Source organism: Momordica charantia (assembly GCF_013281855.1).
Source record: "Momordica charantia cultivar OHB3-1 chromosome 8 unlocalized genomic scaffold, Mcharantia_2.0 BLBB01000008.1, whole genome shotgun sequence".
Classification (NCBI taxonomy): Eukaryota; Viridiplantae; Streptophyta; class Magnoliopsida; order Cucurbitales; family Cucurbitaceae; genus Momordica; species Momordica charantia.
This window is the reverse complement of record NW_028275166.1, coordinates 10,698,974-10,713,508: the sequence shown is the minus strand read 5'-3', so window position 1 is coordinate 10,713,508 and position 14,535 is coordinate 10,698,974. Positions and strand designations below refer to the sequence as shown.

Genomic DNA, 14,535 nt, shown 5'->3' with positions numbered 1-14,535 from the left:
TCCCACCCTATCACCCACCACATTGCACAATTGTTCCCTCGCTCGATTCCGTTAATTTGTCACATCGCCTTGTCTCTATGATCGTCTCCCTTACTCTCTGGTCGTCTTTCACGATGCGATGTCTCGTTAAATTTGGTTAGTTATGTGTCTACCTATTAAGTTTATAACAAATATTAAGTTTATAACAATAGTTGTTGTAAAAAAAAGAAAACTAGAATCAAGGAGATAAAATGTAGGAGAATAATAGGAGTTGAAGATATTTTGTTTTTAAAAATAATTAAAAACTAAATATAAAGGGTAAAAGTGTCAAAATCAAACCTGCAAACTAGTTAGAAAAATATAAATGGATATTTTTAATTATGAAGAATCATTTGGCCATTTTTCAAAACTAGGTGACAAATAAAGACACCTGCTGTAGACACCGTATTTGGTCCGACTTCATTTTAATTTTAATTTTTACTATTTAATTTTTGTTTTATTAAGTTTTATTTTGATTATTTTGGTTTAAAATACTATAAGATTCCTTTATTATTGGTTATAAGCTAAAGTTAAAATTAAATTAAAAAAATAGATTTTATTTTAAAGAATTTGATTTATTATTAAAATAAAAGAAATAGAAAGATTTGATTTTAAATAAAGAATTTTGTTTTAAATAAAGGTTTTTTTTTAATTAAAAAATAGATTTTGTTTTGGTTAAAAAAAGATTTGGTTTTTCCTCCCGTTTTTCCTTCGTCATAACCTAACGCGTGTCATCCTTCCCTTCTTCTTTCTCTCTTCTTTTGACTCTTCTTCTTTTACAGTTATTTTTTTTTATGTATTTAAGGGACAGTGCATAGGGGAGTTATTTTTTTTTACAAGGGACAGTGCATAGAGGAGAGTGGGGGACTGATCACCGTATCTTCTTCTCTCCATCTCTCTTATCCCACCATCACCACTTTTCTCCTTCATACCCACGACTTCCAACGACGCAAGGGAACGGCATGAACGACAGCAGTAACAACCTTCTTCACAGCTTCTTCCAAGCCCGCTGGCACTCCGACCATCTCCTTCCCACTAGTGCGTTTTACTTAACTATCAAATACGTTGGAAAGATTTTTTTTTTAAATAAGGAAAAATTGGCTTTGAAAATCATGCTTTTGATTTGAAACAGATTCTTTTGTTTCTATCAAAAGATTTTTTTTAAATGTTTTCTTTTAAGAAAAAGTTTTTTTTTTTACTTTTTTTTAAAAGAAAATGCTTTTAGTAAGGAATTTTTTTTAAGATAAAAAAAATCTTCTAAATTAATTTAAATAAGTTTTTGAAAATAAAATAAAGATTTTGATATTTTAAAATTTGTTTTAAAATAAAAGGTTTTCTTTTTCTAATAAAGAAGAGCTTTTTAAATGAAATAAATATAAACTTAATTTTATTTTAATAAAATATTTTACTTTAAAATTTTGGTTAAAATACGTTAAAAAAATAGGAGTTTTATATAATAAATCTTGTTTAAAAAAAATTTGGATTCTTTTAAATTTGGATTCAAAGTTTAAATTTGGATTCTTTTTATTTAAAATGTAGTTTTTATTTAAAATGATTTTTTTTACAAGATTTATATTTTTTGTGTTACCTTTGTTTTATTTTTTAATTGAAAAAGAATCTTCTGCTGCAGGATTTTAAAAGAGGAGATAAAAACAGAGTATTTTAGAATAAAATCTCATTTAAAATTCTTTTAATGGTTTGGTGGTTATGGTTTTGAAAAAATCTTAATAAAAAAATCAGTTTTTTAGCAAATAAGTTTTGTTAAAGTAAATTTGACTTTGTTTTTAAATAAATTTTTTTCTTCTTTCTTTTAAATAATTTTGTTAATTTCGAAATAAATATCGTAGTTTTTTTTTAGTTTAAAAAAATAAATTAAAACTTTTGTTTGTGTAAAAGAATATGATATTTACATCTTAAGATGTTGGCATAATGGTAAGATATTTGTTTTTCAATGTACATGACCCAAGTTCGAGTCTTTGAATGCTTCATTTTATCGTTGTTTTTACTAAATAATTATTTTAAATAAAAGATTTCATTTAGCGTTTTTTTTCTTTTTTTTAAACAAAATTCAAAAATACAAAATATGTATTGTAAAAAAGAGCATAGCTTATATCTCAAAGTGGTGGCACATTGGTGTGACGTTTTAGTATCAACATTCATGTCGCAAGTTCAAGTCTTAATGTTTCATAAAATTAAAATTATTTTATTTATTTATTTATTTATTATTATTATTTTTTTTTGCTAAATAATTATTTCAAAAACTCCAATGACGGGAATTGGAACCTTCCAATATTCTCGAGTTGTCAAAATTTTTCTAATGGCTTTCGTGCCACTCATATCTATTAATTCATATCTTATAATAAAATGTGAATTAATATAATATGAAACATTTAAAATAAAAAAAGTATATTTTTTTGGACCAAATAACATAATAGGATAATTTTTGACAAAATGTGGTACCGTTTTCGAATGGGTGTTGTAGGGTGCTAACACCTTTCCTATGCTCAGTCGACTCCCGAACCAACAATCTGTTTTCGCAGACCTTGTCTTTATTTTTAGGTGACCAATCACACCTCGTAGATGATTGGTGGCGACTCCAAACCCTTATCTCGAAAGAGACCCTTCAGGGGATGACGTCGGCCGCTCCGCGTCGACGTTGCGACAGCTAGGGTTTATGAAATTGTAAAGACTAGATTGCTACGTTGTTGTGTAAGCAATCTAGCCTTTACAATTTCATATAAATTAGCTAAGGCTAGATTGCTACATTGGGTCGATCTTTTTATCACTTGCTACAACGGTCATGTACACTTGCACAAAGGGTTCTAAACCGTACCAACAGCAGTCCAACTCTCCTTCTTTCTCTAGGTTTTTATCTCCTCCAACTCTCCCTCTCATCTCCTCCGAATCTCCCTCACATCTCATCCTCTCTATCAACTCCCGTTTCTCCAAAAAAATCCTTGTGTGATCTTTCTCTACAACCATTTATAAACAATCGAAGGAAAATATTGAAGATCTGTAACGATATTCACGAATGATCTAGGAACAATCGAAGATTTGAAGTGATTAAAGATCTAAGACAACGATGAAGATTAATGATCAAAAGGAAAGCCATTCAAGATCTAAGACGACGACAAAGATTATTAACGATCGAAAGGAAAATTGTTCAAGATCTAAAGCGAATTATTGAAAGAAGAACAACTGGGCAATTTTTGGATTTTGTTTTGGGATCTAAAGAAAGACATATTAATCGAAAAAAAGAGGAACATTTACGTTTTTTTCGGTTTCGTTTTGGGATCTGAGAAAAAATTTTGTACCCCTTTTCCCCATTTTTGTCTCTGTCTTTAGACAATAAGCAACACAAAAAGGCAAATAAGGGAACCATCTTCACAAATGTGGAACAATCCTTCAACAAATCTGAGATTCTTTTGTTATTTTCAATTTTCTCCGCCAAATATGAGATTTTCACTTCTCCCTCTCATCTCTCTTAGATCTTACACAACCTGACAACCTAACCCGACCCAACCTTGAAGATATAAGGGTTGGGTTGGGTTGGGTTGCCCACTCACTTCGGTTCTGTCGGGTAAAAGAGCTTATCGACCAAAATTTTTTATTGGTCCTAAAAAACCTCATAACCCGACCCGACCTAACCCATGAACACCCCTATTTATTACCACCCGTAGGAGCTGGAATATTCCCAAGCTGGTGGATTTGGTTGGAGAAGAGGATGTTGAACAGATATCTAGCATTCCTATTAGTGGTTTCGGAGGCTTGGATAGGTGGATTTGACATTATCAGAGGCATGGAGTTTACACTGTCAAGAGTGACTATAAGCTTGCAATGAAAGACCGTAAGACCGTATCCTAGCTAATAGCCCTAGTGATGATTACAAGGAGAGGTGGTGGAAAGAGTTTTGGAAAATCGATCTCCCTCCAAAGATTAAAATCTTCCATTGGAAAGTAGTTCAAAATATTATTCCAGTGATGGTCAATTTGAGACACATGGGCATGGAAGTTTCTTCTATTTGTCCTATCTGTTGCACTAGGAGGAATCTGTCAATCATGCTATGGCGGGATGTAAAAGAAATACTAAAATATGGAAACTACTTTTCCCTGAAGCAGCCCTCGGGAATCATTTCAACGGCAGTTTTGTAGATCGCTAGTTGGCGATGATGGCTTCTCTTTCTCCAAAGGACTTAAATTTGGATGATATTATTTGTTGGGCATTATGGAACGATTGCAACTCCTACAGATTTAAAAATGGTCTCTCTGATATTAATGAGAAAGAATCTTGGATTGTTGCTTATTTGGAAGAATTTCTAAGAAAACAACAACAAGATAGGGAGAAGCTCAAAAGTCCCTCATCTCATGACCAAAATTGGACCCCTCCCCCAAGGGATTTTGTGAAGATCAATTCGAACGCTGCCTACGGTCAAATCGAAAGAAGATCAGGGGTAAGGATTTAAATTACGGATGAGAATAATATGATTTAGGCGGCACTCTTCTCTTCTCATACTTTCTTCAGTCCGATTTTGGCAATTTGAGAGGGTATTCGCCTGGCTTCACGGATGGGGTTCCCCAAAGTTGTGGCGGAGTCTGATTCCTTAGAAGCCGTCAATTTGATCACTAGCGAGGTCGTTCTCCACAACAACTTGGCTTCCTGGGTTGATGACTGGCGGCACCTCTTCAAGAAATTCAGTTTCTTCATGTTCTTTGTGAGGAAAATGAGCCTGTGCATGCCCTTGCTAAAGCCTCTTTGAATCTGAATCATTATTCTCTTCGATTGTCAGGTTTTTCCATCTGACTTCACATGTTGGTGGAAGCTGATGTTTCTCGTGATGTAGCCCTTAAGACATCTTGAGTGTTTTAAATGAATTTTCATTATTAAATAAATAAATAAATAAATATATATATATATATATATATATATAAATAAAAGCACTCCCATATTTTTCAAAAGACATACCAAACACGCCTTGTTTATGCAAGGATATGCACAACAGTGTATTTCAGATTGCAACTCGAACTCGCCTCCGGACCGACCTGAATACTTGGGCGGACCTGCACAAAAAGGTGAGCACTCCGACGATCAAGTCAGTATTGGTCGGATTCCCAGTTTAGTTCGAGGTCAGAAATCATCGTACCTGATCGTGGAGTGAAGTCCTCTACTTATGGGTGGTAGTCCCGGTAATCTCGCGACCGTCGGTTACACCCGGTAATCTCGGGACCGACGGTTATACCCGATAATCACGCCGCTGACAGTAGCTCACATCGGCCCCCACCGAACTTCCCGGTAGGTTGGACCTCGGCCAGGTTCACCTCGGCTCTCATACTTAGCATCTGTCAACGCCAGTGGTGGTAATCTCGGCCGTCCGAGCTGGACATGACTCATGAGTCATCTTGGAGCACCAATAGGGGTCCTCCACGTGTCCAGGGTATTCTCTTCCCCAAACACGCCTTAAATCCCTAATTAAATGTTTCGTTAAAAACATATAAATAATGAGTCTAATGTGTATCATAAATCTGCACAATAATAATCTTACCTTTTACAAATTGCTCGACCACTATGGTTCAAATTTTCAAACCCGACAAACCCTCATTTTTTTTCTTCCAAGCTCAAGCAAAATATGCTTTTATCAAAATTTCCCCCTCTAAAAAGTATGATGTATCTTGATGGGGAAGGGTGAAGCACAGTGACATTGATTTGATGAAGCTCTTTAGAAAGATATAGTTGTAGCCTTTGTAGCCCATTTCCCAAGCAATCTTACTCCTACTTTCCATCTATATGAAAACGACCATTCCTTAAAATATATGGTCTCTTTGCTTATAAATAAACACTACATTCAATTATTCTTTCCCTTTTTCAGTATTTTTCCTACTGAAAGAAACAATTAATCGAGATCGATTTGATTTTTCTTTTGGGATGCCACCCACAGATGAAAAGTTGAGAGAGAGAGGAAGTTAGGTTAAAATTTGAAAGGTTTTAACCATAAAAAATAAAATAAAATAAACAATATGAGGAAAAATATCAAATGTAGAAAGTTTGGAGAGATTAAATTAATGTTCGAGTTTTTAAGGAAATTTGAAATGTTTTAATTGTGAAAGAAAAATGTAAAAAAATTTGATAGGTAGTAAATTAAACTTGAGAAGAATTTATTGGGCGTTTTATTTAGAATTAATTACGGGTTTTCTAAACTTGTATTTAATGGAATATTTTTTTTACCAAGAGAATTATATATATTATTAATTTGTATTTTTAATATTATAAGAAAAATTTTATGGAAAAGATATTAATTTTATATTTTAAATTAATAAATAAATAACAATATTATAGTGTATATATTATAATAAAATATGAGGTTTCGTAGAATTGAAGGTCTTGCGCCATTGCCTCACTTGCTACCTTAAGCGATGAGTAGATGATATCTCACTTTTACAAGGAGTCGTTTGACGATTTGTGGTTGAAGTAAAGTTAATTTTAGGTTAAAATATTATTTTGATCCATGTAGTTTTAGTCTTGGTTTATTTTAGTTCCCGTGCTTTGAAAATGTTCTTTTTGGTCAATACAATTTTAACTTTGGTTCATTTTAGTTCATGTTTCTTCTTTGTACTCCTAAAAAGTAGTCATTTTAGTCCATCTTTTCAAAATTGTAATACAAGTTTACTCATAATGAAAACTATTTAGTATATAGTAACGTTTACATTTTAAGAAATATATTGATTCTATTGTCGTGTTGAAATTGTGATAGAAAAAAAAATTAAGAAAAAATTAAGGGACCAGAATGGTCACTTTTTAATAGTAGAGAGACCAAAATGAACATTTTCAGAATACAAGAACTAAAATATTCGAAGTTAAAAGTATAATATAGAAACCAAAAAGAAATATTTTAAAAATATAGGGACTAAATTAGTATTTTAAGTTAATTTTATTAAGCTCCTCAAGGAAAAATAGCAACTTCTTGTGAAAATAGACGAAGGAAAAAAAAAACAATAATTACCCAAATATATTTTCAATTAATTCTATTAATCAAAGAAACACAAACACAGTTTCAATTTTCTTGAAAAACTCCTAAGCTTAATCCTATCAATATAGTTCAAATAATTAATCATAACTATTTCATTCTTATATATATGTGCAAATCAAAATGGTCAAATCCATTGTTTTTCTTTTCCTCGATTTGAATCAAATCAATCCATTCTATCTTTATTGACTTTCAAAACCAACTAAACCAAATCAAAATAAATTTAATTAGGATATTTATGTCATTTTCATAGATATCTCCGTATATTAATAAATTCGACATTGAGATGACCAAAAATGACGAAATATAGAAAATATCAACAAAATATAACTAATATGGACATAATATCAATACTGATAGTTTGTAACTTATTTAAAAGAAGGCAAAATATTTATTTGATAATTTAAATATATGTTATGAATTTTTTCGATTGACATAGACATTTTATCAACATTTACATCGACACTCTCATGAAATTGAGACCTCGATATTTTCATCTACATCGATATCTAAAAGCTTCTCCAATAAGACATAAAACTGAGATGAATAAAAAAAAAGAGGGATAAAAGTGTAATTTCATATATATATTTTGTTGAACAAGCACTTATAAAAAGAGAGGTAAAAAAAAACTTTATTTCTACATATTCATATCCATTCAAGAAGTGGGTTTTGGTTCAAAACTCCTCCTTGGCTTCTCTCTTAAAAAAAAAAAAAAAAAAAACATCATTTTTCCTCTTCTCTCTTCATCCTTCTCTCAATTCCAAATCTTCAAGACAGCTCTGGTAATAAATATATATCTTCTTCCTTTTTTTTCTTCACTATTTATAATTAATTAATTTTATTTCTCTATCCATTTTTTGGGTCTAATTTTCTTGAGAGAATTTAAGTTTTTGATTGGCTGACAGAAGATAGAGAGCACAACTCATCATGCCCAAGAGAGAGCTTGTGTTTGAGCAGCTTTTGTGCTCTTTTTTCTTCTGTCAACCACATAAAATTTATTCTCTTTTTCCTTTTTTGTTTAAAAAAAGTTATTTTAAGTATAATTTTATTTCAATTTTAATCTGTATTAATCACCATAAGCTTTAGAAAATCTTTGCCAGATGAAATAAGATGTCTCTCTAAGCTCATGATCATGGTGTTACAACTTTAATTTTATAGACTTTAAATAAGATGTAGATGTTTATTTTCTCGAAGAATATTTAGGTGTTTATCGGTCGGTTAGAGCCCGTTTTTTGCTGACCACTGATAAAAATTTGATGGTTTTGAGAAACAGAAAACATCTATTTTATGCATTTCTCTCTCCTTCTCATCAAAACTTTAGTGATGATGGATAAATATACCTAAATGTTTTTTTTAATGTTTCTCCCTCTCTTTTTTTTTAAGAAAGATATGGTTTTAAAGATAGATTTTTCTCTCTCTTGTATTATTATTATTTTTTTGAGATAAATTCTCTCTCTTTTATTAATTAATCTATATAAATGTTAAGTTTTTAGATTAGAATTGTTAAATATTGTCATTTTTTATGTCATAAATTATTATTAATCTCATACATGGATACTGATAACAAAATAAATATTGTCCTTTCCTTTTGAATTGTGGACTGAAAATTTAGTTGTAAAAGTTGAATTGGAAACTTATTAAAATTTGACAAGCTTTAAGAACTTTAGAGAATAAGAATATATTTTAATCAATTTGTCTATTTTTAAAAATATAAAACTATTTTAGTTAAATTATAAATTTAGTCTCTAAATTGAGATGGTTATATTTAGTTTAGCCTTTGAACTTTTAAAAGTTTCAATTACAGACTATATAATTCTAATAAGTCGATGTTATTAACACGAATATTTAAATATTGACGTGACATGCTATTTAGATTAGTAACTACTCATATGACATGATGGGTACAAGAAAGTACGTCAATTAGATAAAATGAGGTTGAGGGAGTTTTTTTTCTTTTTTTTAGTACAATATGTAAGGATGGGAGATAGACATATGTCAATTACCGCTAAGCTATGCTCGTTTTGGCTTTTTTATTTTTTAATGGCATGTAGGCAAAATAAATCTTAAATCTAATTCTTTTTCTGTCAAAGGCGTTACTTACATTCTCAAAGGTTGGAGGTATGTGTCTCTCAATTCCGATGTTGAACTTAAAAACCGTACTTTTAAAACATGCTACGAAGTTTAATGATAAAATTTACACAATGATTAAAATTTAAGCTTGTTTGATAACTATTTCATTATAGGTTGATCTACTCTTGAAAACTTGATGAATTTTCAAACAAATTTTTTTAAGATGGTAAAAGATGAAAATTTGTGGGCCAGCATGGAAGACAAAAACATGAGACATCGTACCATGCTAGGAAATCATGTCTAGGCGTGTCTTATTTTGTTTGAGCTACATACGTCTTTATTTTTTAAGTGGGCCACGTTTTCAATCCCTTTATTTATTTTAATAGGTAAGATAAAGTTATTAAAGTACGGGTTTGATAATGTCAACATGTGCATAATTTAACTGGTTACTGTTGTGCGAAAATACACCAATAACCATGCTTTTTTTATCAAATAATATTAATCATAATCCAAATAAACCAACCAAGCAATTAATATTAACACTAAATCAAGTAAGAAAGGTAAGAGAAGACGACACAAAAATTTATAGTGGTTCGACCAACGTGGTCTACATCCACTGTGCAAGTTGAGAACAAACTTATATTAGCTTCAATATCCAAAAACAACACAAACAGAGGAGGAAAAATAACAAAACAAAAAATCTCATGCAGAGCCGCCAATGAAGAAGGTGAAACAATGCACAAAAAAATACCAGGAAGAAACTTCTGTATTTTTCCACCCTCCGTTTTTGTGTTGCAGGGAAGAAGATGAAACTCCAAAATTTATTTTTCTACTGCTAAACCTTCAATCCCACGGCAGTAAAAGGTTTTGAAGAAAAAAACCTACATGGGCTCGCACCAACATAAAAGACAAAAGGGGTTAGTACATAGATGATCTATTTAGAAATCATAATTACGTAAAATGATTAAAAAGTATAGAATGTACACTTTTGTCAAGAAACAACCCTAATTAGATGATACCCATCACACAAATTACTAGTATGTCCTTTTAAGAATCTATCTCAATATTAAATAATTATTAAAATCTAGAATTAGTAAATTGGAAGGTCAAATCCTTTAAAATGTGCTAATGATACTTTCCAATATAAAAAAATCCCAAAACCCAAAAAAACCATCCATTTTCGAAACCCACCATTTTCTTCTTCCTCCGACCGTTCGTATTTCTTTTCTTCCTTCGACCGTCCGTTTTTCTTCCTCTGGACCTCCGTTCTTCTTCTCCGATCGTCCGTCGCTGTCTGCCCTCCTCTCCGACCGACTCCGTTTTTCTCCGTCGCAAGAGCATTAGTCTGCATTTATCCCCTTCGAAAGGAGATTTCCGTCGATTCTTCTTCTCTGATCGTTTCTGCCTGCCTTCGTCTCCGACCGATGTCTGATTGCCTTCATCTCTGGCCGCCTCTATTTTTCTCAGTCGCCAGAGCAGTTCATCTCCCGATTGAAAGGTTTGCATTCCAACGGTTGTTTTCAATTTCTGATTTTGTGTGAAATATTGTATATATGATGATATATATTATAGTGATTTAATTAGGATATATCTTATAACTCAACTTGTATATATGCGGACATGCGGATATATACTATAGTGATTTTGAATGTATATATGCAGATATATAAGTGAATATATCTTATAACTCGACATGTATGTATGCGGATATGCACATATATAATATAGTGATTTTGAATGTATATATGCGGATATATAAGTGGGTATATACGTGATATATATTTTTTGAATATGCGGATATATGTTTATTGAGACTTCAAAAGATGTTTATGTGATTTTGAATTGTCTTTGAAGATTAAGCACTGGGAGTGAATTAAGGGAAAATCAACCTTTTATTGAATGTGTAAATTAAGGTTTTGAATGAGTGAATTAAAGGATTTGTGTTGAAAATTAGTATGGGCCCACAATAATTAAAGGATTATGATAATAATTTATGGAATTAAATCTTTTATATTTTAAAAAAACAAATAACTATAATAAAGGTAAATGCAATAAATAAGGGTAAAATTGGAATTAAAATAAAATCCTAGGTGCAGAAATCTAAAAGTTTAAAATTAGAAAATTTTAGACATTTGTGTAAATAAGTTTCTAAAACAGCCATCCGAAGACATTATCTCAAAACAAAAATCACCTCAATAGAGATTTTGGGCCTTAACAAGTAAAAACTCAAGCCCAATATTCTTTGAAAAAAACATACTTGAGTCACAAAATAACAAATCACCCTCTTGAATCAAGTAGATCTTTAGATGAAGAAACAAAACACCATCTTGAACACAACTCTACACTTTAACATCATTATAAACAAGAAACATCAGCCAGTCGGTCACAAAAAAATTTAAATTTTACACTCGACAAGAACTTTGTAAATATATTCAACAATATTATTTTCAGATGCAATCTTCTTAAGCTTCACTGTCTCTTACTCACTTCATCTCTCAAAAAATGAAACTTTATGTCAACATGTTTGGTTCGATCATAGTATAATGATTTTTTCGAAAGTGCCAGAGCACTTTGACTATCACAATGTATAATAGGTTCTACTATATCTCCCAGCATGTCTGATATCAACCCCTTTCAACCAAATTGCTTCCTTAACTGATTTAGATAATGTTATATACTCTGACTCGGTAGTAGATAACACCACTATAGACTAAAGTGAAGATTTCCAATTTATTGTATTGCCAAACTGTTGCGCCTCTACTTAATAGCTCGAGGGTAAGTGCAAGTGCATACTGTCACAAGTAATAATATGAAAGTATTCCAAGTTCATCTCCACAAGGACTAATTTCCTTTTAAAAATGAATTTGTATACTGCTTGAATGAGCAATGGGGTTTGGGATAAAAATTTAGTGAATATGTTGGGAAATACGATTTAAAAACACAAGGACTAAAAAACCAACCCTCCTACTAAACTGGTTCAACTCCTATTCCATATCGCTTTTGGTTGTTTAGAAGCTTAGGCTAGCGTTTACATATGTCTATGCAACTCTAGAATCCTAAATAAATCAAGTTCCAACTTACGTTTAACGGGTAAGAGAGTCTATGTCTAGGATCTTGTTTTAGTTCTTATTTCTAAGTAATTTCTCGTTTTACCTTGATGAGATCCGTTTGACTCTAACCTTTTCAGAATTAAATTCAAACTAGTGTGATTTAAACAAGTTGCCAACAAGAAAATCAACTGGAATAATTATGTCAATCAAGATAAACAAAGAAAGCGTAATACGTCGTGCTCACTAATAGATGTAATTTAAAATAGATGTAATTTAAAATAGATGAACTAAACCATTCGTAGGAGGGTTGAAGAAATAATTTAGCTACTCATGGAAGTGAAAGAAATGAAAACACAAGTGAAGACAACAAAAGAAGGCATTTTAATTGAAGTTGGAAAGAAATTACAAAATGGAACAAATTGAATTGTAGTAAAATAACAAGAGTAATTGAAGAACAAAAACTTAAAAACTAAAGTTGATAATAAAGTAGAAAGGAAGAAAAAAAGCATGGAAATTGAGATGCCTTGAAGTGATGCTTGAAAGCTCTTTTATAGGTCATGTAGGTAACAAGATGTTGAGAAATGCATGGGAGATTGGAACCAAACGAGGTTGTAGAGATTTTAAGAACTAATAACAAATCTTGGACCAATTACTTGGTCAAAAGTTGTTATTCCCGTTTAGACAATCTAGGCATCAAATGTGGCTGAAGCATTGTGATCATTCCTTTAGTATGCTAGAAATTCTGGTCCTGCGATGTTCCTGACGCATTGTGATCATCAATCTTCACTTTTCCTTACAAAATAAGCATATTTACACAATTTAGCCTTCATTTACCTATAACTGAATTCCAAAGTCCCTAATCACAAAATATGCACATTTTCCCTAAATTATATGCATGAACATACATATTTCATCTCAAATAACCATCAACTAAGCATGCAAACCTACATTTTTTAGCCTTTAATTAAGGCTTAACACAAACACCTTAAACACAAAACTAGTTGTAGATTTTCTTTTATCTAAGTCGAACGCCAAGTCAGCATCAACAAAACCTTCTAAATACTGAAAATCAAAATTGCCAGCTGTGTAAATTAAACCATAATCCTTAGTATCTTTTACATATCTGATAACACATTTTACAGCTTCCCAATGTGGTTTACTTGGACAACTCATAAAACGGCTAACAACACTCATTGCAAAGGCTAAATCTGTACGAGTACATGTCATTTCATACATTAAACAACCTATTGTATTAGAATAATGTATTTTGGCCATACCTGCAAGTTTTGGGTCTGTCTTCGGAGACTGAAGATTTGACAATTTGAAATGAGAAGCTAAAGGGACAATCATTGATTTTGCTATGTCAAGTTGAAACCTCTTAACTACACTATCTAGGGAATCCCGTCGGTAATTGTGAGTTTGCTCGCAGGATTGTCTCTGCAAATTTCCATATCTAGAATCTTTCTAGCTGGATCTAAATTCTTCATATCCAATTCTCTGCATAGTTCAACTTTTAACTCAACAATCTCAGAATATACATGAGAAGATACAAACGTATCATCTACATACAGTAATATAAACACAGACACATTCTTGGACACATATTTAACATAAACACAGCTGTCATAATCACTTCTACTAAACCCACATTTAACTATAAATGTGTCAAACCTACACAATTGCCTTGGAGATTGCTTAAGCCCATAAAGAGACTTTTTCAATCTACAAACCAAATGTTTTTTTTTCCTTTTCAATGAAACCTAGGGGTTGAGACATATAAATTTATTCCTCTAACTCTCCATACAAAAAGGTCGTTGTCACATCCATTTGCTCAAATTCAAGATTAAAATGAGCAACTAAAGACAACAAAATACGAATTGAGGAATGTCTTACAAGAGCATAATAAACCTCATTATAGTCAATTCCATATTCTTGAGTAAAACCTCATGCAACTAACCTAGCTTTGTATCTAGGTTTGTTTTCACCACTAATACTAGACTTTACTTTAAACAACCATTTGCAATCAACAAGCTTGTGACCTGGTGGCTTTTCTGCAAGTACCCAAGTCTCATTTTTAATTAATGAGGTAATTTCTTCATTCATAGCAATTAACCACTTATCACTTTCTTTAGACTGCATTGCTTCATCAAAGTTCGAAAGTTCATGACTTAACAAGATTTCATCACAGTTTAAGGCATAAGTTGAATGATTTTCATGTTCAACTACATAACTTGCTTCATCATATTTTGCTGGTGGTCAAATAATCCTTTTTTGTCTATCTCTAGCCAACTGGTAATCTGACACTTGAGATTCTAACTGGATAATTTTAGCATTAACAATTTCAGATTGTTCCTCAAGTAATTCACTAGTCAACTGATC

General features: G+C 31.5%; 1 long non-coding RNA gene across 1 annotated transcript; it reads right to left on the bottom strand.

Moving 5' to 3' along the window:
* Positions 1-3,422: 3,422 nt before the first annotated feature.
* On the bottom strand, positions 3,423-5,702 carry LOC148209500 (uncharacterized). Its single transcript, XR_015792965.1, has 3 exons — positions 5,558-5,702; positions 4,981-5,480; positions 3,423-4,870 (listed from the first exon to the last, which is right to left on the bottom strand). It is a non-coding gene; the product is annotated as an uncharacterized LOC148209500 (long non-coding RNA).
* Between the last annotated feature and the right edge of the window lie 8,833 nt (positions 5,703-14,535).